Here is a 25,357-nt window from a genome sequence, read left to right on the forward strand (position 1 = left end):
TTTTGGGGCAATTTGAATCCATCTTTCATTTTTAACTACTGAAATTCAGATTCCTATAAGTCAAATATTGCCTTAGGGAGAATATGAATTTGCCAAGAAATGTTACCATCTTTTAAATCTGTGATATCTTTGACTTGAATCAACCTGTGATGTATAGTAAGCAAGATTCACTCAAAATTAGCCTGATTATTGTATAATTTGTCTAAAGTTTGTTTATGCATTGCCTTCTCCCAGGAAGTTTTTAAAAGGGCTTACAGAGATGCATACAATACGATATGATAAAACTTATTTAGAATAAATAAGACCTGAGTAAAGGGGAAATGAAAAAAGAAAATAAAAAGCCAGGAGTGAACTCTGTACACAAAATGCAAGTTAGAAGTGGGCTACAAATTTGGGCCTGAGTTTCCTAACAGGCAACTCAGAAGAGACGATTGAGTAAAATGTTCTGGCTTAGAAGCTGCAGATCTTTGGGTTGAAAGCCTGTATGATGCAAAAACTGTGGTAAGTAGGGCACTGTATCTCAAATTTTACTTGTGGGAAAACAGTCTGCCACCCCAGATGACCTTGACTTATCTAAAATAAATGTTGTGGGGCAGTCGGATGTCACAGCCTTAATACCAGCAGGTTGACCATTCACCCTGGAGCTGAGTGTGATGCCTGTTTGCCGCTTAGTCTCTCTGCCAAGTCATTAGAATGAGTCCTTGGTCTTCAATGGATGCAACTTGATGAGATATAACCTCTTTCCTTACTTCCATTATGATACTAATGTAGATTGGTTACACTAGCTTTGATATTTGCTTATGCTAAGTAACAACATATATGTGCATTATATGCAAGTAAAAAATTACAAGTAATTTCTGTAGTAGAACCTATGGAGAAGAAAGAAACAGGAGAAGAAATATTTTTATTCTTTGACTATTTTCTATGAATAAGCAAAATAAAATGAGCTTTAGAATCTACCAATTCAAAAGAGGTCCTGCTGTGTCATGGGTGTTGTATATTTCTTCTCATGTCACTTCTGCCACTACTTAGAAAGCCATCAGATTGAGCAAGCTTATAATCAGATCCTGAAAATTATACCAACACAGTAGATTATCATTAGTATTACATTTTGAGCAAAACCCTGATTTTCCTAGAGTCCAATTTCTTTTTATCTCAATTAATTTCCCCTAAACATGACCTAGTGGTGATGCTTAATTGTGTATTAAATGGCATTTCTAAAATCCCCACAATTTTTTCTCATGTAAGTTGAGTAGAATGTGGTTAGTTAACTGACTTTGGAACATTTCATATAAATAGTTTTTGTTCTTGCTCAATCCAGTTTCCTTTTGCCTTCTCTCTACCTGCCAGAAGAACTTTGTTAAAGTTAATTAGCCTCTCAGAGTTGAAAAGAATTACTCATAGTCTTGCAAGTGATAGATACGAGATTCAGGTATCCTAAGGAAGGATTCTGACTTTAAAAATGAAGATGTCATTGAGTTTTACATGATTCAAGATTTAAATGCGAACAACAGAAACCTCCATTCTCAGAAACAGATTTATTTCAAGATGTGAAAGCACAGATGTGGGTTTCAGAGTTTGCCCGTGTGGGTTTCCCCACTCTCTTCCCCCATGGCCCTGTCCACTGTGTACTTTTCTTAGGAGAATTTGATTAATTTAACTTTTTTTTGTTGTTGTTCCAGATGCAATCTTCTGAAATGAATAGAGACTAATCCTGGTTTTGTGTGTATATGTGTGTGTGTGCATTTTAGTGGGGAGTAGAGGGAACCTTCCAACTGATTTTGTTTCCCTTATGTGCTAGTAAAGAATTTACTTGAATCTTCCCAACTGCCCATGTACATTTATTTTCTTTTACATACTATTTGGACAGTACTCTGGCTGGTAACATCTTACATCTTTCAGTAGATGGAAATGTACTTCCAGGACAGACAAGAACAGCACAGTATTTTCCCTATAGCCCTATTTGGACTCTAGCTGAAGTATGTGCTGCAAGTGGAAGTGTCCACACTGGAGCTGTAAACAGCAGCCTTTATTATTTCAAAAGCAAGAAAAAAGGTAATTGAAGCCATAAGTTTATTTAATTGGTATCTGTATTTCATCACTCATTTGAGACTTAAAAGTAATTGAAACCTCATAACTAAGTGGATGTTCTGTGTACTCGGGTTAGCAAAACCAAAAAAATCTATTAAGTCTCACTGTACACAGTGCAGTAAGTTAGGGAAAGGACATTCATTCCTTAGAGCAATGAAAGACAGGAAAGACCTACGAATACGGATGAAACCCCGCCCTTAACTACAGAGAAACTAAATTGCATCCCATTAGACCTCTTACCTGTATATAAAGGGACTTTTTAATTGTGAGTCACCATTCCAGTGCAAGAGTAATTGTGATACATGGGAGAGAGCCAGAGGGAAAGGTGAGGTCTAGACACAAGCACCTTTGGCTACAGTTGGGTCTTGCATTCCCAACCTGTATGCCCTTGCCCCTCCCGAGTTGCCTGAACCCTTACTAAAAGAGATTAGTGATTGGTCCTAACCCCACTGAATGACCCTAAAATGCAAAGGAGGAAGGAAAGGGTGCCACAGAAAGCGGGAGGCAGGGGACAGTTCTAGACTGGGTTCTGGTCCTCACAGTGGGTAGATGGCCTTGGACAAGCCACTCACTTTATTTGGTTCTCATAGGCATCATGGCTGGTTGCACTGGATGGTAGTTAAGGTCCTATCCAGCCATTGGAAGTCTTAACTGCCAAAAGAAATTGAATAGACTTTTTTCACTGGCACCAGATTCTTCCAAGGTCATGGTGGAAATGACACATTCCACTGTCCTAAAATGGTTGGCTCCAAATGACTTACAGGCAAAGTTGTCCTTTACGTTAAAAAGGTCAATCTTAAAATTTATAACATAAGGTTTGGTTTTGTCATTCATTCGATAGCCTTTATTAATCACCTACTGTGTTCCAGGCACTGAAGCATAAAATGAATTTAAAGGTGAGTATGAATGAAAGAATGAATTTAAAGAGGCTGTTGTCCTCTGGGGGTCATCTTCACTATTGATTGATGGAACACAACATGTGACAGGCACTAAGTGCTTTACATGCATTGTTGAATTTAATCTTAAATACTCCACAGTGTCGGTACTGTTCACGTCATTCCCATTTGACAGATGAGGAAACAGCTTCGAGAGGCCAAGCAACTTGCTCAAGGTCACTCAGCTAGTGTTGAAAACTTGAATTCAAATAAAGAATTGTCTTGACTATAAAACCCAGGTTCTTAATTATGCTGTGATGTCTCCTTAATGCAACACGATATGGTTTATAACGGAGATATAAATACAGTTCCATGATGGAACAGGAAAGAGTAACAACAAAATGTGCAACATTTCTTCCATTTACATGTCAACCTTGTCCGTGCTAACATGCTGTTCTACTTTTAACATGTGCTCCTAAATCAGTGTTTACAGACATCTGCTGCTTTGTAATTGTAAAGACTTAAAAAAAAAATCTAGAGCACACTGGGGTTGGCTCATCTCTGAGCCACAACTCTAGGATGAGGAGTGGCTCAAATGGCTTAAGGAGCCATGTGGCTGGGACCTCAGACCTCAGTCTTTTTCCATTTGATATCTGTTGGGACCAGGGCATCCAAGATGGCTCATTTACTCACATGCCTGGTGCCTGGGCTGGGCTGGCCAAGACAGCCGGGAACTGGCCAGCCTCACCCTCTCCACATGTGGGGATCTGAGGGTAGGCAAAATTGCCTCACAGGGAGTACTCCAAGAGCCCAGGTGGTGCTCAAGGCCTCTTAGGGCCCAGCCTTAGAAATCCCAACCATCATTTCCACTGCATCCTACTGGTCAATGAGTCATCTAGGCCAGCCCAGGTTCAAGGGTTGCTGGGTGGAGGAAGACTCCATCTCCCAGTGGAGGACCAACTTGAGCAGATAAGGAAGGAAGAAATCAATATGGTGGCCATCTTGGAGATTAGGCTGCCACAATCACAAATTCATTTTTCTCTGTGGCATCAGCGACCTTTATAATCAACAAATAGTTATGGAAATCGTCAGGGTTTAACTTGCCTCTAGATAACTTCTCTGTATGCTACTAATTATGGGAAGATGAGGGTGACACACACAATGAATCAGACAGCCCCACCTTCATGGACTTCCTCAACAGTGGCCTTTGGGAGCTTTTCAAGACCAGAGCTGTTTCCCTGATTTCAATTTTTAAGAGCTTCTAATTTAACTGCTACCAACCCAGTTTGTCTACAAATTTAGAACTAGACCTCCCACATCCATTTTCCTGAAATAGCTGAGCTGATGAAAAAGATTAATGGCACAACTGGAGGTTATGTGCCTATGCAGTGTTGCTCACACCTATTTCAATTCTTCTAATGCTCTACATGCCTTTCTTCCCTACCTCTGCCCTTCCTCCTCCAGGTCTCTGCTCAGACTTGCCAGTCCCCACGTTAAATCAGGACCGTCTGTTATACAACCCTCTGTGTTTTTCCTTTATAGCACTTCCTATCATTGCTGACAGTATTTGTTTAATCTTGGTTTCGCTATTGGTAAATCCCAAGAGGGCAGGCACTGGACATATGCTGTCTTACCCACCAACGTATGCACAACAGAGCTTGACACAATGCCCACCCCACAAATTAATATGATTAATGTTTGAATTAGCAGACAAACTTTCCAGTAGAAATAACATTATAAAAGATGGTTAAGGTCCAGAGTTAGCACTAGAGAAAATCTGTCCAAATGCAAATATAGGGTTTATGTATAACAACTACTTCGTGTAAGATTTCCCTGAATCCCCTGCCCAATTCTTCCTATTCCCAAGGAAGCAGGACAAATCCCTGCTGGGAAAACAGCTTAGAGGAGGGAGAGGAAAGTGAGTATGTGTGGCAGGTGCTTTCATGGCTTATGGGGGGCCCAGGAATGACAACTCCTACCCCACAGAGAGGTGGCTGTGCTCCTGGAATGGAGGCAGAAGGGCTCTACACTGAAGGTGGCCCATTGAAATAACAAAGCCCCCTGCAAGCTGAAAAGCAGGAAACACTGAACACTCAAGCCACCGTTGAAAAGAAACCAAGGCAACCTCTGCCCCCCTAGCTACCCTGTGGCAATTGCACTCAGTATCGCCTGAATGTTTACTGTGCCTGAGGCCTTGAGCCAGGCAAGAGGAGCGCTCTGATGGAGTTGGGAACGAGATGCTGTTGTATCATTGTTACACATATATATATATACTCACATGGGACATGGGCCTTTCAACACATGTTTTTCTTCATCCAGTAGGTTGATGCTGCCATGAGATCACAATGACGAAAAACTTGCAAGAAATATAGTTGGGGGATTTGCTTAGGTTTTCTCACAAGTCTTATCAAATAATGATATATATACCAAAGTACCATTAAAAACCTGAAAACTAAGAGGTTTTCAATATTCCTTCATTACTGCATGTGCCTCACTCCTCTCTCAGGATTTTCTGAGTGAAGAAGACAGGCAGCCATCTGCGTTCCATCCTCCTGCTCCATCCAGGAAGCCTCCCTCACTTGCTTTATTTATGCAAATGGAGGCTCCAGTGAGGTGGAGAACCGACTCCACAGGCCAACTCCTCTTATTCTGGCTACCATTGCTTCTCTCAAAGGTGAACAGTAATTGTACCAGGTTATAGTATAAATGCTCTAAGCTCCTTTTGTGTGTGTTGAATTGCAACCTTATGTCTCACACAGCTAATAGGATAGTCTTAAATCTGCCGATACCAGTTCTGAAAAGCATGTCTGTAGTTACCAAGACTTCCACTAGAGAGCACCAAAGGGCTACCTCTGAGGGAAAGTTGAGGCGAAGACACTGAGTTTTTCTCAAGTTTTTCAGACTTTTCCAGAGGTGGAAAGCATGGACGTGTGCTCCCCTGCTGTCCACAATAGAATCTTTGTAACTGCTAGAAGCATCACAGAATGTTAAAAAGTACACTGGACCAGCAAGCAGTGCGAGTTGTGAAATGTACACAAAGAGTTCTGGTTTGTGTCACTGAAGAGTGACAGTCACTCTTCCACTGTCCGCAAGTGATGGGGTCCCTGCCTCCCAAAATATTTTAGTCATTAGAGTGGGTTCAACGATGGCTCCCAAAAAGATATGTTCCTGTCTTAATCCCTGGAACCTGTGTATGTGGCCTTCTTTGAAAAAAGTTAAGGATCTCGAGCTAAAATAATCTAGATTATCTGGGTGGGCCCTAAATCCAGTGACAGGTGTCCTTATAAGAGAAAGGCAGAGGAAGGTATGATGCACAGAGGAGGAGAAGACGCAGAAGAGAGGGTCACATGAGGACGGAGGCCACAAGCCAAGGAATGCCTGGAGCCACCAGGATCTGGACGAGGCACAGAGGGGCCCCCAGAGCGTCTGGAGGCAGCACAGCCCTGACGACACCTTGATTTTGAATTTCTGGGCCGCAGAACTGTGAGAGAATAAAATCTTCTTGTTTTAAGCCACCAAGTTCGTAGTATTTGTTACAGCATTCCTGGGAAACTACACCATGCATTCTCACTGGGAGTGACAGGATCCCCCCAAGGGGGAGAAAATGGGTTCTTGGGGTGGGGGTGTGAAAAAGTCTTCAACATTGCAATGGTTTATTGCTCTCCAAAGGGCCACAGTACATAAACAGATAGAGAGGATGTCTATGGTATTAAAAATTTATTCATGATGGGGAGAAGGACAACTGGGGAGGGGGAAGTCTAAAAAAGCTTCTTAGAAAAATGATTTTCTTTTTAAAGTTGAGAAATGCCACTGTCTGCTACATGCACATCCATGCTACTTTTGATTTTTAGATGATATGAGGAAAAATTAAGATGCAACAGAAAGAAAAGTGAAAAACAACTGGAACCTGATGGATATTTTTTTTTCTCAGAAAAAAACATTTTAGATTCTACCCTCTTCTCTAGTCCCATAAATACAACCTACATGTGTGTTGGGCACACGATAGAAATGAAAAAACAAGCTTCCTGCCTTCAAGAGACTCACGGTCTAGAGAGAGGACAGACCAGCCCAAAGGGTGAAGGATATGTCACAGATAGAGCCTCTCAGTGAAGGGGGTGGAAGTTTTGGAACCTTCCTGAAAGAGGAGGAGCTGGGGTGTAGAAGGCAAGCGGGAGTTAGCCAGGCGAGAGAGAGGCGCGGCTGCAGGCCAAGGCTGCGCTCCATCTGAACACAGACACTTCCTCTGTGCTCCGTCTCGGGTTGTCCATCCTTTTGATTTCTGCTCTTACTGACTTGGTTAAGGTCCTCTGGTCACATCACACCTCAGTAACAGTCTTCATACCATCTCTGCTCCCCTGCCCTTCTGATCTCCCCTGTGTACCACATGAATCTTCCTTAAATAATTTTGCAACAGACACGTACTTCCTCTGCTCAAGAACCCTCTGTGGCTCACCGTTACAGGGTAAATGCTCCTCAAGCTTGCTACTCAGATTCTAACAATCTGGCCCCTTCTTTCCTCTTCTGTCATCTAGCCAATTCTGTTTTCATTACCAGTGTCATCATGCTAGAGGTAAAAATATTGGCAGTAGGCCAGGCTTGGTGGCTCACGCCTGTAATCCTAGCACTCTGGGAGGCCGAGGCAGGTGGATCGCTCGAGGTCAGGAGTTCGAGACCACCCTGAGCAAGATCGAGACCCCCATCTCTACTGAAAATAGAAAGAAATTAGCTGGACAACTAAAAATACATAGAAAAAATTAGCTGGGCATGGTGGCACATGCCTGTAGTCCCAGCTACTGGGGAGGCTGAGGCAGTAGGATCGCTTAAGCCCAGGAGTTTGAGGTTGCTGTGAGCTAGGCTGACGCCACGGCACTCTAGCCAGGGCAAAAGAGCGAGACTCTGTCTCCAAAAAAAAAAATATTGGCAGTACCAAAAGTGCTATTTCTTTGGCTGCAGCTCTGACCTCTCTGTGAGAACTCTGGGCCCTTCTCAAATTGCTCCTCGTTAGTCCCTGGAGTCCCTAAGCAGTCTCAGACCTGGTCTTAGAATCTCCCACTAACTAATGTCCCTTGTCTTCTCCAGTGGGTGATATTTCTTTTGTGTGATGTGAGCCGTGCTCCAAAGCACGCTGAGGTCCCCCGAGGGGAAACAGTGCCCATTCCATTCATTGGCTCCAAAGCAGCATCGCTGAGCCCTCATCACACTGGAGAAGGATGTTCATGACGCAGCTCCTTCGATTTGCTGGTGGCCCCTCAGACTCTTGCGTGAAGCCTGGACGCAGGGACATGGACTGAGGTCCAGATCCAGGCTGTTCCTCCTCTATCTCTAGCCCATTGTCCTCGGGATACGTCCCTGTGCTTTGATAGCTGACTCACGGCGAGTTCTTTCCCACAAAGAACCCCGAGACAAGCCTGGCTCCTCAGCACATGCAGCTGAGATTCCCAAACTGAGGCTTCCCTGCTTCTGATACAGCTGGCTTTTGAGGCACACTAAGGTGTTCCCCAACCCTCCAACCCATAGTCATTTTCCCACCCTCTGAGCTCATTGCTTTTATCATCTGGGCCTTATTTGGTGTCATCCATGCTGCCTCATTGCGCCTCCCATGCTGTGTTGTGTTTTGTTTTTTGGAAACACTGAGGTGGCAGAGGACAGAGCTGGCTGACATCAACCTGACGAGTCATCTTGTGCGCCCAGTTGTTGAGTGCAATGACACGAGAAACAAAGATCTGCAAGCTTTGTACTCAATCCCATGGGCCCTCCATATGCCACGTCCCTAGACCCCAGCTCCCATCTGCCAGTGTTGCTCCTTCCACGCCCATGAGAAGCTGAGAACCAGAGAGTAGTAGGCACCTGATGTGGGAAATGGACAGTGTGGACAGGAAGTGTCATATGCTAGAGGTCATACCCGTTTCATTCTCTACGAACCATTAATCATGTTGTTCACTTACTTTTCCTATTAGACTATTGATCCTTATTGATTTGGTCGTCGGGGTTAGTGTGGGTTGCAGTGGGTGAGGAGCATGAGGCTAGTTAAGAGGGAGGGCCATGGGGGTTGTAGGGAAAATGGGGGTTGGAGGGGCAGGAGACCCTCTAAGAGGTTCCCCAAGTGGGTCTGCTGCAGCCACTGTTAGTGGCTGAGGGGCTACAGTGGAGGCCTCCAACACCAGGAGGCTGGAATTCTAGTCTTCTGGCTTGAACAGGTGCCAGTTTAAAGCTGTTTCACTTTCTTCACAAAGTCTTCACCTAATAGGTCTTGCCGGTGGTGCCCAAGCCCTTAGAGATTATCCAATTTTTATGGAAATTAGTTGTTGGTTGTCATTTCACCCTCTAGAGAAAAATAGCTGGTTGTACACTGAGCAACTGGAAGCCTTCCATTCCCTTGATGCATATGAAAACCTGCTTAAATTTCCAAACTGAAACAGAATTAAGTAAAAAGGTGACATGCCATCTTTCAGATTTATTCTCAATATAATGAAAAAGGAATTTATCATTAGGGTATAGCATTGTTCTCAGCATCACACAAAGCTGGATAAGCAGACAGTGCTAATGAGCTGAAATGGTTGGCACGGCTGATGGAGATGAAGCAGCACTTCTTGCAACTCTACCTAAGATTCAAATCCCTAGGCCCACCCTTTGTCTAGGGGAGGGCGGGGCCCTTGATTGACAGCCTCACCAAAACTGTGTGGATTAGAGGAAGAAAATGGCATCCGGCTCTGTAGCCCAAAGGAAGAGAAGGATTCTGAGCAGACAAAATCCATAGATTCCATTACAAACACCATATTTATTTTGTGCTCTTATATCATTTTATTCAAGCAATCAATGATACTCATTTAAGAACCCAGAATGTCCAGAGCCTTAAATTAGGGGTTCAAGTGTTTCCCTTGATGAGCCGACAATCTAGCTAGAAAAGAGACACACTAATACACCCACTTGTAAATTTAGAAACTAAGATATAACCAAGGACAATTGAACACACCAAAAAAATTCCATAATCAAAGCAGAACTTGCAGCTAGGATCTCTTTGTGACTGTCCCCCTGACAGTCTGAGACAAAAAAAGTATATTGCATTGATTCCCAACTTTACCCAGTATCAGGGCCCTGTGTTTTTTTTTTATTTTTTTTTTATTTTAAGGACCTCAATGTAATAGTTGTCATATATTTATTTATTCAGGTAATAAACTAGGAAGGTCCACAGACGCATTTGCCAGCCCCTTGCAATAACTCTGACTTCCACCAGGGAACCTCAGTGCATATATTTTTAACCACAAGTCTTGGAATGGGATGCCATTTAGACTAGTTAACGATGTGACCTGTAATAATTCACTTAATTTGTTGGCAGCCCTCCCTGCATCACTTACGTAAGGATAGATTTTGAATAACTGTCTGGGAGACGTCTGTGGGATAGAAGAGAAGCGCAGGCTCGGGAAGCTGAAGACCTGATTCCAACTGTGCCTCTATTGTTGGGTGTGTGATGCTGGCAAATCACTGACCTTCAGTTGAAACAATGGGCATAATAATAACCCATGCCCCGCCTTCCTGATGCTCCGACCTCACCCCAAGCTTCTGTGAGAGTTCTCAGTGAAGCTGCTTCACCCACCCTGAGTTGCTGCCCTGAGACCCTGTCCAGAACTCTCCTCCCTGCACCCTACCCCACCTTTCCGATTCACTCACTCCGGTGCTGCAGCTCTGCAGGCAGAGATTTATAATCCCAAACTGTGGAGCAACGGACAGAGACTCAGGACATCAACTCAGCGTGGGTGAAGCAGCTTCTTGGTGAGCAGTTAACAATAAAGGATGTTAAATGCTCATTCAGGGAGATCATAGCTGTCCCACAACTGTTTGTCCCTCGTCACCTATGAATATCCTCCAAGTAAAATAAAAGGTCTAGATCTTCACTATCCAATACCATAGTCACTTGGTCCCTGTAGCTACTGAACACTGGAAATGTGGCTAGTCCAAGTGGAGGCATACTCTAAGTATAAAATTCACACCAGTTTTCAAAGACTTAACATGAAAAGTAGTGGTAGAATATTATTTTAGTCCATTTGGGCTGCTATAACAAAATACCATAAACTGAATAGCTTATAAACAACAGAAATTTATTTCTCACAGTTTTGAAGGCTGTGAAATCCAAGATCAAGGCCCTGGCAGATTCCATGTCTGGTGAGGGCCCACTTTCGGTTTCATAGATGGTTATTCCTCTCTGTATCCTCACAAGGTGGCAGCCAGGTGTGGTGGCCCATGTCTGTAATCCTAGAGCTTTCAGAGGCCAAGGCAGGAGGATCGCTGGAAACCAAGAGTTCGAGACCAGCCTGGGCAACATAGCAAGACCCTATCTCTACAAAAAGTTTTAAAACTTAGCCAGGCATTGTGGCATGTGCTTATAGTCGTAGCTACTTAGGAGGCTGAAGCAGGAGGATTGCTTGAGCCCAGGAGTTCGAGGTGGCAGTGAGCTATGATTGCACCACGGCACTCTAGCCTGAGTGACAGAGCAAGACCCTGTCTCAAAAAAAAAAAAAATTTAAAACTTTAAAAACTTTAAAAAATTCAATTAATGTGGCAACTGAAAATGTCAAATGATACATGTGACTCACATTATATTTCATTGGCACTGGTCTTGACTACACAGGTTTTAAGTTTCTATGAGGTTCCATGATTTAAATATGAACAGTCTTACATGGGAAAAGAAATTCTAGATAATCCTTGGACTTAGCTATTCCATTCCTTGGAAACTATTCTAAAGAAACATATATACACATGGGTACCTGTATAATGTGGGTATGTTTATGGCATTGTTTATACCAAGAAGAAAAAGCTGGAAACACCTAAATTTTCAATGACAAGGGACTGGTTAATAAGTGATTGTACATCCATATATGGGACATGTAAAACCATTAAAAAAGCAAGACATTTTCCATAAGAATCACGTGAGACACTTGTTAAAAAAATCAATATGAAAAGACTTTCCCAGGCCCCTTTCTGAAAAATTCTCGTTCAGCAGGTCTGGGGTGATATCTGTCAACTTCAGTGTTTAAAAAGTGAGCCAAGTGCCTGTAATCCCAGCACTTTGGGAGGCTGAGGCAAGAGGATCCCTTGAGCCCAGGAGTTCCAGGCTACTGTTAGCTATGATTGAGCCACTGCACTCCAGCCTGGGCAAGAGGGTAAGACCCCGTCTCAAGAAATAAACAACAAAGGGCACCCAAGAGATACTGATTTCCAGACAAGTTTGAGACACATGAAAATAATTGATAAGTATACGTAACTACATGGAAAAGATATCCAAGATAACGTTTGAAAGAGTATTTCATGATGCATTTTTGTTTATAAAACAGGATTACATATGTGTGTGTGTATATATATATATATATGTAGAAATATACCTGCTTATGCATAGAAAAAGGTTTGGAAGGATATGAGTCCAACTGCTACAGGTGGTTGCCTCTGGGAAGTGCAAGGGGAAGAGGCGGCAGACTGTGCACTTTTACTTGCATGCTTCAGTGTTAGTTTGTTTATGCATCACTTAGATGAGGGGGAGGAGAATCCCCTTGTGATTTCATCAGTTCCCAAGTGTCGGGGAGGGAGAGCAGGGGAGGGGGCCAGGGCCGAGGCAGTCAGCGGCGCTCACAGCCACGGCGGCCACGCAGCCCAGCGGCGCCCGCGGTGAGGTCCCCCGGGGGGAGGCCGCCGTCCTCCCCGGAACCGCAGCCGGGGTCCACCCTGCTGGCACCGCAGTCTCCGCGCGCTGAGGCTCTTCCCCTTCCGCTGCCCCGACGCACGGGGGAGCCCTGCCTGGAGAAGGCGGCTTTGCAGATCGCAGCTTGGCCGGTGGCAGAGCCGGAGCGATGAGGTCACGCAGCACAGCTGCAAACTATTTCAAGGAAACAGGTGGCCGCTATGGCCTCTTCGTGAGCTTGGAGTTGGCTGGGAAAGGTCTTTTCAAGGGCATCTCTGCGGTTGGGAAAAGGGGGCGCGGGGTAACGGAGCGTCCTCAGAAGCCTGCAGGTGCTACCTTCCTCCAGAACAGCCGTCTCAGCCCCGGCTGCACATGCCTTCGCTGGGAGAGCTGTAAGTGCTGTGCTGGGGTTGCGCCCCACACCACCGAAATCAGTCTCTAAGCTGGGGTCCAGGCATCAGCGTTGGGAAAGCTCTCCGGTGATTCCGTTGTACAGCCAAAGTTGAGACCCCTGGCCTGAACCTTGCACCTAAAGTCCCTCGGACGGCAGCATGCCCTGGAAGATTGTCAGAAATGCAGAAGCCCAGGCTCCACCCAGACCTGGTGAATCAGAATCTGCATTCCAGCAAGATCCCCGGGACATCTGTTCGCACTTTAGGGTTTGGAAGCGCTGCTGCCATAGTCAGTAAGCTAGAGGATGAACACACGGGTTCTCGGAGCTCACACAAGGGGTGAAAAGAGAGTTAAGACCCGGACTTCTCAGAGGTGCATTCTTCTCGTTGATGTAATGAAGTTCATAAAACCTTCGTCTTGGATTGTTGTGATGATTGAGCTTTGACACTTGATACTTAGCACCTGATATATATGAGCTCCTGTTTTGTTGGGATCATTACTGTTTTTAATCCTGAAATGCAACCTGCTCAGTTGCCTGCTATGAGCATGTGCTGCCCATGTTTCCTGTCTAGCTCACCCCCATCCTGCCAGCATCCAATGTCTTTTTTCTCCCAGGGGCTCAGACACGAGGACATGGCTCTATCCAGACTGTCTCCGATTCCAGAGTTGTTTTTCCTGTTAAAATCATGTGATTGCACCATCGTTGAAAAGAAAAACAATAAAAGGGTGTAGGTTCTCGTAATTGCTGTGGAAGCTGCAAATGTGGAGTGTTTCTGTGCCAGCTGGAGAGGAGAAGGGTTTTGGGAAGGGGTTTGCCAAATCCTGCCTCCTGAGCTCCTTGGTGGCGGTTTAACTCTGGATTGAGAGTCTGAGAAGCTGTGTGGAGACGGTCCCACGACGACTGTGGAATCAATCACTGATCAGCAATGAGTAGTGGGCAACGTGAAGCTATGCCATGCTTTCAAGGACACCACAGTTTCACCCAACAATGATACTTTTTTTTTTATTTCAGCATATAATGGGGGTACAAAAGTTTAGGTTACGTATATTGTCCTTGCTCCTCCCCACTCACCAAGGATACTTTTTAAAAAGCTTTTTTCATTTAACAAACATTAATTTAGCATTTCCTAAGTGTCAGATATTGCACTATTATCTCATTTTAGCATCAAAATTACCCTTTGGGGCTGGTATTACTTTCATTTTACAGACAAGAAAACAGGCTCAGAGATGTTTTGTTCTAGGGTTAAATAGCCAGAGGATGGCAGAATGGGATTCATTCAGAAACTGTCTTGGGTTGCCAGCCCACCCTGGGTCACTCTATGGTACTGTCTCTCTCAAAACCCAGGAGGTCACACATGGCATTGGGGGCTGGAGCCCTTTCTAGTTAAATATTGGATTGTTTGTTATTCTTTGTGGGGTTTTTCTCCTAGTGTTGAGAGAGGCACCATCTCCCTAAGTTACTCTGCCAGTCCCTTCCCTTCATCCTCTGAGAGGGAGGACAGTAGTCCACTATTAACTACTGTTTTGTGTTTGCAAACTATAAGAATTTAAAATCTTTCTTACTCTCTTTCACGTTTCCATTCAAGAAGCATTTATTGAGGATGTCAGGAAATATACAGATAAGCAAAAAGGATGTTGTTTGAGGAACAAGAGTGTGGCAAAATGATCCTGGCTATTGGGCGAGTGGGCAATATTTGGTGATTTTATGGGTCAAAAAGGGATTTCAGGCAAAGGGAACAGCAGAGGCAAAGGCAGAAGGTGTATCTCTGTGCTCTTTTTTGTTTCTTTTTCAATCAGTAAAATGCAGGCCTTTTGAAATAAAAGCCAATTGGGATATTTAAAAGCAATAGTATAATATTAATAGTATCTAATAGTCTCTAACACTATATACCCCATACACTGCCTTAAACACTTGGTGTACATTAACTCATTCGGTCCTGAAAGAACCTGTGAGGTGGTGTGAACATCCCCATGGTAGGGATGAAGAAACAGAGGCACAGAGAAAGGAAGTAACTTGCTAAAGGTCTTATAACTTTTGAGTGACTGAGCCAGGATCCAAACCCAGGCCTCCTGGCCCCTGAGTCTGCAATCCTTCCTGTCTGCTATATTGCCTCTCAAATGCCAAACAATCTAACACAGGGGTGGGGAACCTTTTCATGTTGGAAGGCTGCATTAATTTACCTGCAATCAAATAAGGCCACATTCAAGAAACTTCAATTAGATATACTTAAAAATATACATTATTTTGTAAAAATCTAACTACTATGTACTTAATAATTTCAAAAATGAAAACTATTTGTTAATTTTAAAGTTAATGAATCCTTTAATGATTTTGCTGTGTCTTTTTTTTTGTTGGAAAGCATTTGAATATTTGGTTGCAGCATGTGCTCTTCCAGATGGGTATCAGTGATTTGTGACCTTAAGGGCGTCTTGATTTGGGTTAGGTAAGAGAATGTAGATTGACAGCAATAAGAGGTTGAAAAGCAAGAAAGCATTTCTCAGGCATGTTGCACTTTCTACTGCATTTTTCCATATTTCAATTGGATCTTGGCATCAAACAATGACTTTAAAATGTCTTCTACCAAGAGCCCAATCAATTCCATCTATAGTTTCTTAGGTGCCTTGGTGATATCAACTAGGTGAGGCTGAAATGCTAATTTGAGTGTGATGTCATGATTCTCAAAGTCAGTGAACCTTTCATCGTATGCTCCAATTAATAGGTCTATAACAGCTGCATATTCATCAAATGATTTGCTATTTATCCTGCTCATCAGTGACCTTTGCTAACTGGGGGAAATGTTCATCTGAAATTTCTTTTTGAGGAAGAAGTGTTTTGAAAAAAGCCTTTTCCAAAATGCTTGGATTTTTTTGCCGCATATCATATATAAACTTAGTTTGACCTTGCAAAGAAATATTCAAGTCATTTTGATTTGACATGGCATCACAAAGAAATGCTGCATTCCTATAGAAATCTTCTTTCAATAATTCACATTGCTGATTCTCTTCTTCATAAAATTTAACTATCTGTTCTTGCAGAGATAAAATTTTGGCTAACACCTGTCCCTGCAATAGCCAACACACTTTAGAATGATACAGCAAATCCACACTGACTACCTCGTGGTTCAACTTTAGCATGTTACAAAACTGAGGATGCCATGTTGTATTTGCAATATACTTAACAATACTTATAACTTGTTGGAAAGTATCACTTAAAATAGTAGCTTTAGGCCAGGCGCAAGGTGGCTCACGCCTGTAATCCTAGCACTCTGGGAGGCTGAGGCAGGCAGATTGTTTGAGCTCAGGAGTTCGAGACCAGCCTGAGCAAGAGCGAGACCCCGTCTCTACTAAAAATAGAAGGAAATTATATGGACAGCTAAAAATATATATATAGAAAAATTAGCCGGGCATGGTAGCGCATGCCTGTAGTCCCAGCTATTCAGGAGGCTGAGGCAGGAGGATCACTTGAGCCCAGGAGTCTGAGGTTGCTGTGAGCTAGGCTGACGCCACGGCACTCTAGCCCAGGCAACAGAGTGAGACTCTGTCTAAACAAAAAAAAAAAAGAGTGACTCCAATTTTCTACTCTTAGTAGGAGATTCTCAGGAGCTCTGATTGGTTCACCTTGGTGCAGCTGCCCATCTAGGCCAATCAGCTGTGGTCACAGATGTGGAGTCATATGGGAACTTGTCAGGCCCTGCTAGCATCACGTGGTTGAAAGCAGTGGAGGTAGAGCCCCCAGAAGAAATAGGCAGGTGCTTTCAGAAGGAATGCTATTGTAGTAGTTGTTGTTGTGTGTGTCTGGCACTAGGTAGATAAATAAAAATAAGCGGAGACGGGAAATGGAAGATGATAAGGATGGGTAGTTGGTGAATAGCATCCTAGGTAGAAGGAAGAGTATGTTCAAAGGCACAGAAACATGATGGAACACGGTACATTCTGGGAACTACAAATAGATCAGTATTGGTGGAATGTAAAGTTAAGGAGGAGAATGACAAAAGTTAAGGATAGAGAAGTAGGCTAAGCCAGATCAAGGACGATCTTGCATTTGCATCCCAGCGCAATGAACTAAGATTTTTTTCTCCTTAGGTAATGAAGAGCTGTTGAAGGATTTTGAATAAGAGAGAAAGGATAACATCAATGTGTTAGGAGAGCTATGAGAGGGATGGATCACAGCAGTGTTCACAGGTGTGTGGTACCCAGGATGAACTTGGTGCAGGAGCCGGCTCTAAGTGGTATGCAAAAGGAGAATTAAATTTTATTGGCTCTTGTAGTGAGAGGGTTGTTATTTTTTCAATTCTCTCTCAGTCTGTTGGATTAAGCCAAAGAGAAATAAATGATCAGTTTGGTGCCAGTATGTCTCTAATATTCTCCAAAGCTTGGTAATCTCCCTTTTTATCAAGAGCAGGGCTTCTAACTCAGAACCTTCAACAACCAAGAATATCCAGCCAAGATTAAATAATGTAGTTTTGTTTTCATTGTATTATTTTTGTGGTTAATGTTCTTTTTATGGCAAGTGATACTGGTTTTCCATTGATGACAAATCCTTTTCAATAAAGTTGAGCAAACAAGAGCCAATGTAAAGAAACAATTAAGTGTATAACAGTGCAGATGATACATGGATATGGTAAGAATGATAATGATGGGACATAAATGACTGCAATTTGGGAAACACTGGATAAGAAGAAAATAATATTAAACACAAGAGACCAGTAAGAAGGATATTGTAATAGTGCAGGTGAGAGATTATAAATTCCTTGAGATCAGAAAGCTTTATCTTATATTAATTTTATCTTCCTCTCTGGAACAAGCCTGAGGGCAGCAAGAGTGACTGTCCAGTTAGTATCCTCATCAGCAGTGCAAAACATTGTCATAGATGTTGAGCTAGACCTTGATGTTAATGCATCCTTTCAAACATCAGGCCTCCAAACTTCTCCTGAAAAGCTATCTCAAATCCAATTTTGGAAGGTGGATGATATAAATGAATTAAATTTAAAAATTCAAAAAACTCTCTCTCACCCTTCAAATTCCTCAAATTTCAGAGGGGCTCAAACACCATCTCCTCTGAAAAGCCTTCCCTGATTTTTCTATGTACGCTTGGCTGCTCCATGCCTTGTGCTGTCAGTGAACCTTCCTACACATCTAAGCAAAAATGTTGTAGAATGGTTTCTTTGTGTGCCTCCTCATCAGCTTCTAAGGGGCCTAGTGACTGTCTTTTATTCCTTTTATCCACAGCACCTAGGACTGTTTTGGCACAAAATAGGCAGCAGCTTAATAAATATTTATTCAACAAATGAATCTTACTGTCGGGACACCACATTATAGAAGAACACTTAGAAAGTCATTATAATCTATATTGTTGATTTCAAGTTCAATGAAAGTTCATAGAAAGGAAAGATCAACATGAACTTGAAGATGTGTTGGAGTTAAGGATGTTACACGGCTTGAGTTGGAAACAGGAAGTCTAAATAAAGATTCTCCAACACTCCTTCAGCATCTCAATAGCAAGATTTCCTACTTGGGAGAGACAGAGAGAGACTGGGGGTGGGGGTGTTGGAGGGAAGGAAGGCATGAGCCAGGTGCTTGTCCCTTCTTACTATCACCCTTCTCAGGACTAACCCTTTGGAATTTGGCTGGCATTGTCTACAATCCTTCCTATTCCTAGGATATTCCACAAAGTGCCTGGCCCATAAATATTTGTGGACTCGAAGCACTTTGCCATAAAGTCAAAACTAAATGCTGCACTATGGGATGAAGTTCATTAAGAGTTCATAGAAAGGAGAGGGGTTGAGAGCAGTGCAATCTTATTGAAGGTTTCTAATGGACACAGAGTTGAGCTGGGCTGTGGGGACATAAAGACACTGACCTTCCCACTTCCAAGATCCCTAGTATTTTCCCAAACTCCTAGTTAAAATGGCTCTAGTCCTCTAAACCAGCGAAAGCTGCACTGCCATATTGGTAGCCACTAGCCACATGTGGCTATTTAAATTTCAACACAGTTGAAAATTCAGTCCTTCAAATCATGCTAACCACATTTCAAGCGTCCAATAGCCACGTATGCCCAGTGGCTTCCATAATGAACAGCTCAGATAAAGAACATTTCCATTATCATTGAACAACGCAGATCTGAGGATTAAATCCCCTTTGGGTTGCTGAATGTGGGAGACACATTTAACTGCTTTTCATGGGCTTAGAAAAATTCCTTTACACTTTTACTCTTTTAGCTACCACACTTTAGGATTTAACTAACAGTTCCCTCACTGACAGTTTCTACACTCTCAGAACATATGGATTCTCAGAAAGTACACAGTGAACTTTTTTACAGTTTAGTGGTTTTTAGTATATTCACAATGTTGTGTAACTATCACCACTATCTAATTACAGCACATTTTCATTACCTCAAAAGAAACCTTGCACCCACTAAGCAGTCACTTTCCATTTCTCCTGCCCCCTGCCCCTTGGCAACCACTAACCTGCTTTTTGTCTCTGTGGATTTGCCTAGTCTGGATATTTCATATAAATAGAATGATACAGTATGCGGTCTTTTGTTTCCTGCTTCTTTCACTTAGCAGAATGTATTTTATCCATATTGTAGTATGTGGCAGTACTTTACTTATTTTTATGGCTGAAAAATATTTCATTACATGAATATACGGTAAGTCCTCACTGAACATCGTTGAAACCAATTTTACCATAGGCTAATTGATACAAACAAAAATTAAATTCCTACAGTATATTTCTCGTCACAAATCATCACCAAACTTCTAAATTAAGACCAAAACACTTCTAATATTAAACATTGAAATAAATGTGAGCGATACATACATTAAGATTAATAAAAAACAAGTAAGATAATTATTTACCCAATTACTCCAGTTCAGCATGTCAGATGGTAAGAGCCTATCCAGACAGCTTAGAGGGCCAGGACAGAACCAATTCTGGACAGGATGTCATTCCGTTGCAGGACACACTCACAACCACACTCACTCAGACTGGGGCGATGCAGACACATCAATGAACTTAACGTGCACATCTTTGGAATGCGGGTGGACGCCAGAGAAAACCCACACAGACATGGGGAGAGACTGTGAACTCCACATAGACAGTGGCCCAAGCCAGCATCCATCTTTTTTTTCCTCATCAAGTTATAACAAAGTGACATCGAATGAAACGTTATTCAAGGACCTGCTGTATCACATTTTGTTTAGCTCTCATCAGTTGACGGGTGTGCTTGAGGTGTTTCCACTTTTCAGCTATTATGAATAATAATGCTATGCACATTCATGTGCAAGTTTTTGTGCGGGCATGCGTTTTCAGTTCTCTTGGGCATATACCAAGGAATGTAATTACTGGGTCATATGATAACTCCATGTTTAACTTTTTGAGGAACCGTCAAACCATTTTCTAAATCAACCACCTATTTCATCTTGTGCATTAATACACTTAAGAAAGAGCTTATTCTTCTCTTTACCTGATAGTGTCTGACATACACAGAAACTACCTTTTCACTGTTGGATTGGATGTTCACTTTGACCCACACCAAATGTCCACCCAGTCTGGAACTGAGGATGCCCTGTTGAAGATCAGGATAGGGGTATGGCCCTAGTCTTCTTAATGCCATCCTATTAGACTGTCAGGGATTTTAGTCAGTCAATTCACATTTAGTGAGTACCTACTATGTTCCCGTTACTAGGCCAGGCACTGGGGATACATTGCTATGTAATGCACAGTCTTCCAGTTGGAAAGACGGCCATTTAAGCAGATCTCTAGAATCCTGTTGCTTACTGCTGTAAGGGAAATATAACACCGGCAAGCAGTTCACTATCTCTGCCTGGGAGAGTAGTGAAGGCCTCAGAGAGGAAGGGGTATTTTGGTTGTCTTGAGCATTCAGTAGGACTCACCAGAGAAGAAATGTGAGGCAGGAGGCAGAACTCAGTGGAGCATTTTGCTAGATGAGACAGGGGATAGACAATACATAAGCAGTTCCTGCCCACAAGAAGATTCCAGGGTGGTTGTGGTGGATCCAGATTCTTCCTTCACCTGTCATCCTTCCTTCACCTGTCATCCTTCCTTCACTTGCCATCCTTGAGCTGAGTTTAGTGCCACATGACCAGGGTTGAGTAGTTTGACAAACTGCCGTGGGTCAGCCTAGTTCTCTGGCTGCAACAGCTCTTCTTTGGAGTGATAGTATGACCAATCCAAATGGAACTTCTGTTTTGGCAAAAGCCACAGCTATGCAAGGTGTGCCACTAGAATTGTGGGCTGATGTCTCCACGTACTTCAGACACTTGGAGAGGGATGCCCATGAAAGAACTTTCCTCCTGGTCTATACCCTGTTGTGCTCTGGTGTTCCTACAAAGTGAGGCTCAACCCATGCCCAGTCCATCTTTTCAATATAAAGTGAATCAATGGTTTGTCCATTGATATAAACTGGAGAAAACTGAGTTAATTTCCTCCTAGGGTCTTGGGCTCCTAAAAGTAGGTGACGTTAAGCTCACACTAGGGTAAGAGCCAAGACTGTTCAGGGTGGGAAAAACTGGTTTTCACTTGGGTCTTTACTTCTCTACCAAGCCAAATTTCTCACTCCAGGGTTTTGTCAAACGAGAAGAATAGAACTAGAGGGAAATACCTGTAGAAAAATGGTTACATACTTGCTTTCAAGGTAGTAATGCAACCAAAGTCAATGGGCCTAAAATATAAGCTGTGCTACTTATTTCTACTCATTGCTTATTTGAGTGTTTAAAGGCAGTGTTTTATGAGTGGTGGCACAAAGGTCTGGTGGCACTCAGATTTACAGTAGCTGTTTTTACTCTTTAGAAAGATTCAGTCAGTGTGGGTGGGCAGAAATGTTGGGAAGACTGGCCGGGCGCGGTGGCTCACGCCTGTAATCCTAGCACTCTGGGAGGCAGAGGCGGGTGGATCGCTCGAGGTCAGGAGTTCGAGACCAGCCTGAGCAAGACCCCTAAGCTAATTTATTTCTACTAAAAATAGAAATAAATTAGCTGGACAACTAAAACTATATAGAGAAAATATTAGCTGGGCATGGTGGCGCATGCCTGTAGTCCCAGCTACTCGGGAGGCTGAGGCAGGAGGATCGCTTAAGCCCAGGAGTTTGAGGTTGCTGTGAGCGAGGCTGACGCCACGGCACTCACTCTAGCCGGGCAACAAAGCGAGACTCTGTCTCAAAAAAAAAAAAAAAAAGAAATGTTGGGAAGACTAAAGGACTATGGGAGAAGGATGGAAAATGGAAAAATAACGATTCCCTCTGCCTGCTCTGTTCTGACTTGTGCCTCTGTACCACAGTGTGGAGTGACTGCTGGTGTGCTGTTCAAAGGACAAGCTCTCTCCAGATTCAGAACCCGTGTCACTTGTCCACATGTTTCACGAGGCATGTGGACATCTTTATGATAGCCTTTTCCTGTACTTCTGAATCAATATATGTGAAGCCCTTGGCACAGTGTCTAGCAATTAATACGCTCCATAAAAACGTCACGAGTCATTGTTATTATTATTTAGCCTCATCTCCCTACCTAGGTATTAAGCTCCTTGTCAATGGAGATCTGTCTTTCGCTCTCATCACAACACCTAGGGCGGTGTTCTTAGCAGTTTGTTGATGTGATTAGGGTCTTGGACAAGTCACTCCCCTTTTGCAAGCTCCAGAAGGACCACCTAGAGATTGTATATAAAATCCAATCTGAGTCCACAAAACTATCTGGCGCTCACTGTTTACAAGCCACTGTCCTGAACCTTAAGCCATTAGTATAGTACAAAGTATCAAAAATGAAGGTGAAGTCAAAGCCGCAAGTAGGAGTGAAGCCAAGGAGAGCAATGATTCCCGCGCCTCGGAGGTCCCCATCGCCAATGTGGGTGGGACTCCAAGGCGCTCGCCACTCCCCGCCATCCCATTTTACTAGAAGCGACGCTCTCCGCTTTGCCTCGTGCGTAGACGGCCGGCACTGGGGACGGGATCCCAGTTTCTGCGCCTGCAGCCGGGCCGCGGGGTGCTGCGGGGCCGCCAGGCTGCGGCGCGGGAGGCTCAGGGAGCAGATCCCGGCGGCGCCCGCCCGGCCCCGCCCCCGGCCCCGCCCCGGCCCAGGCTGCCCAATCAGAGTGCGGCTCGGGCGCGCGCCGCGGCCAATCGGGAGCGGCGGGAGCGGCGCTGGAGCCGGCGGGCGCCGAGCGAGCCCGAGAGTCTGGAGCCGGCGGCGGCGCTGCGGCCGGGAGGGAGCGCGGCGGGAGGAGCGCGGCGGGGCGGAGGTCCCCGGGCCGGACGAGCGGGCTTTGCCGCGGCCGCCTTCTGGCCGACGCCCGGGACCCTGCGGATGGCTTTGCAGGTAACTGCGCCCTGCGCCCAGCGGCGAGGGGCGAGCGCGCCCCCCGAGAGGGGCCCTGCAGGTGGAGCGGGCGGGGGGCTGGCGGTCCGCGAGGTCCTAGCGCCGCGGTGTTGCCCGCGCCCCCTCGCGCCCCCACCCGCGCCCCCCGAGCTTGCCTCGGCCGTGACATTCCCACACGCCGCGGGCGTCCGGGGGTGGGAGAGGCTGAGGTGAGTCTGCCTGAGGCGAGTGGAGGAGCACACCTGCGACCCCGGCACCCTACAGAGACACTTCTTGCTAACGGTGTCTTCCCCCGAGGTCCGGGTCGCCCAGGACGTCTTCGTTGGCCCGAGTAGGGAGGCGACAACAGGTGTCCCTGGGGACGGTGTCTTTCTTCTCCCCCGCCCCCCTACGCCTGAAATCCCGGCCTTGGCGTTCCGCCCCACCTGCGGGGTGTCGGGAGACAGGACCCCAGCCTGGCCTCGCAGGCGCGCTGCCCGCTGGACAGCGCCCAGAGGCGGCCTGGACCCGGGGCTTTGGATGGAGTTTCCGACACGCGTTGCCAAGCAATTTGCCGGACACCCGCCTCTCGCTGGGATGCAGAGTTGAAGATGAGGCCGTGTGTGTGTGTGCGTGTGTTCTGGTGCAGCCCCTACTGAAAGGAGCTGCCTGAGGGCTGTGAGTGAATCATTAACTGGTTTTGTGCCGCTCCCGGCCTCCGCCTGCCCCGCTTCTCCTCCCCCTCCCCCTCTGTCCTCCCCCTTCCTTCCCCCTTCTCTACCCCCTCCCTCCTCCCCCCCGCAGGTCCTTCATGCTCTCTGGGCCTCACTCTCCCGATCTGTAAGGTGGCGATAATGATTGCACTTGCCTGATAGCGTTGTTTTGAGGATTATATTAGTCAGCAGTGGATGGTCTTTTAAAGAGTAAATCAGACGTGTCCAAACTCGCCCAGCAACCATTTGGAGCTCTGAATAGCTTTCTACATTTGAAGGAGAAAAAAAATGCTGTTATTAATGTTACTGATGGTATCTTTTAAAGGTAATATATTCTTGGGGGCGGGGTGGGGGGATAAAATAGGGATCCATTGAAATGGTAAGAGAGATAGACTCTGACTACTAATTGAGAAAAGCTTTGTAACCCTTGAAGAAATCATTATGAATGTTGTGTGAAAAGAATATCTTGGTACTTTGTTAATTGCTCATCTTTCATTAGTGTGGCTGATTTGGGGGGAAATATTTGAAGGTTTTTACACTGTTCACTCCTCTCTGAAACAAACAAGTTAGAGAGAGGGAAAGAGAGGGATGGAGAACTCAACCACACAACAAAATGCCAGCAGCTCATAGAAACCTAAAATTGCAGTTGCTACTTTTTAGGCAATCACATTTTTTAGGCGTTTTTTTCCCTCATGTCTGACCTGGGCGATCTGGTTCAATTCTTTGCCACTGTGTCACTCTACTTATTTAATCTGAAAAGTCCAATAAAAATTTTGGCTGCATTCATTTTTTTAAAAAATTTAAAATATCAAACGTAGCAGACCTGCTTGGAGTTCTGAATCCTCCGCAACTTGCCTCCTACCCTGTGACAGTCCCAAAAGGACCTTCCCAAAGGTTCTCTAGGGTGTTGTCCATGGAAATCTGCCTGTCTTATGACACCATACTACCCCTATAGCCTGAGACCTGGGGAACAGAACAAATGCACTAATTCTTCTAAGGTCTCCAGTGCTTTTGCCAAGAGCCTTGGAATAAATACATCCACTTAGGGAAAGTGATCATCTTCTTTGGGGGTAAGAAGCCCACTTCCAGGTGCAAATCTTTCAAGTCTCAAATTAATGTGGCAGCCCTTTCAGCTGTTGATAAGGAGACTTTTACTGTCTCCAGTGGATGTGGGAGGATCTGAAAGCTTGCTGCTGCGGATGGGGGAAGGGGAGGCTTGTGTGGCAGGGCAAAGACTGCCGAGTTCAGAGCCAGACCTCCACCTGGTGAGAGCTCCAGCTGTGACGCACTGGGAAACCTGGACTAGTC

The 25,357-nt window shown here is 44.6% G+C and overlaps 1 protein-coding gene across 1 annotated transcript in view; it reads left to right on the plus strand.

The window, feature by feature from the left end:
* The first annotated feature begins 23,284 nt into the window (after positions 1-23,284).
* STON2 (stonin 2) overlaps positions 23,285-25,357 on the plus strand; it is a 138,332-nt gene continuing 136,259 nt past the window's right edge. The window contains exon 1 of the mRNA XM_045544796.1: positions 23,285-23,357. The gene's annotated coding sequence lies outside the window, so the exon portion shown is untranslated. The remainder of the gene's footprint in view (positions 23,358-25,357) is intronic.

The sequence above is a fragment of the Lemur catta genome, chromosome 1 (assembly GCF_020740605.2).
Source record: "Lemur catta isolate mLemCat1 chromosome 1, mLemCat1.pri, whole genome shotgun sequence".
Lineage (NCBI taxonomy): Eukaryota > Metazoa > Chordata > Mammalia > Primates > Lemuridae > Lemur > Lemur catta.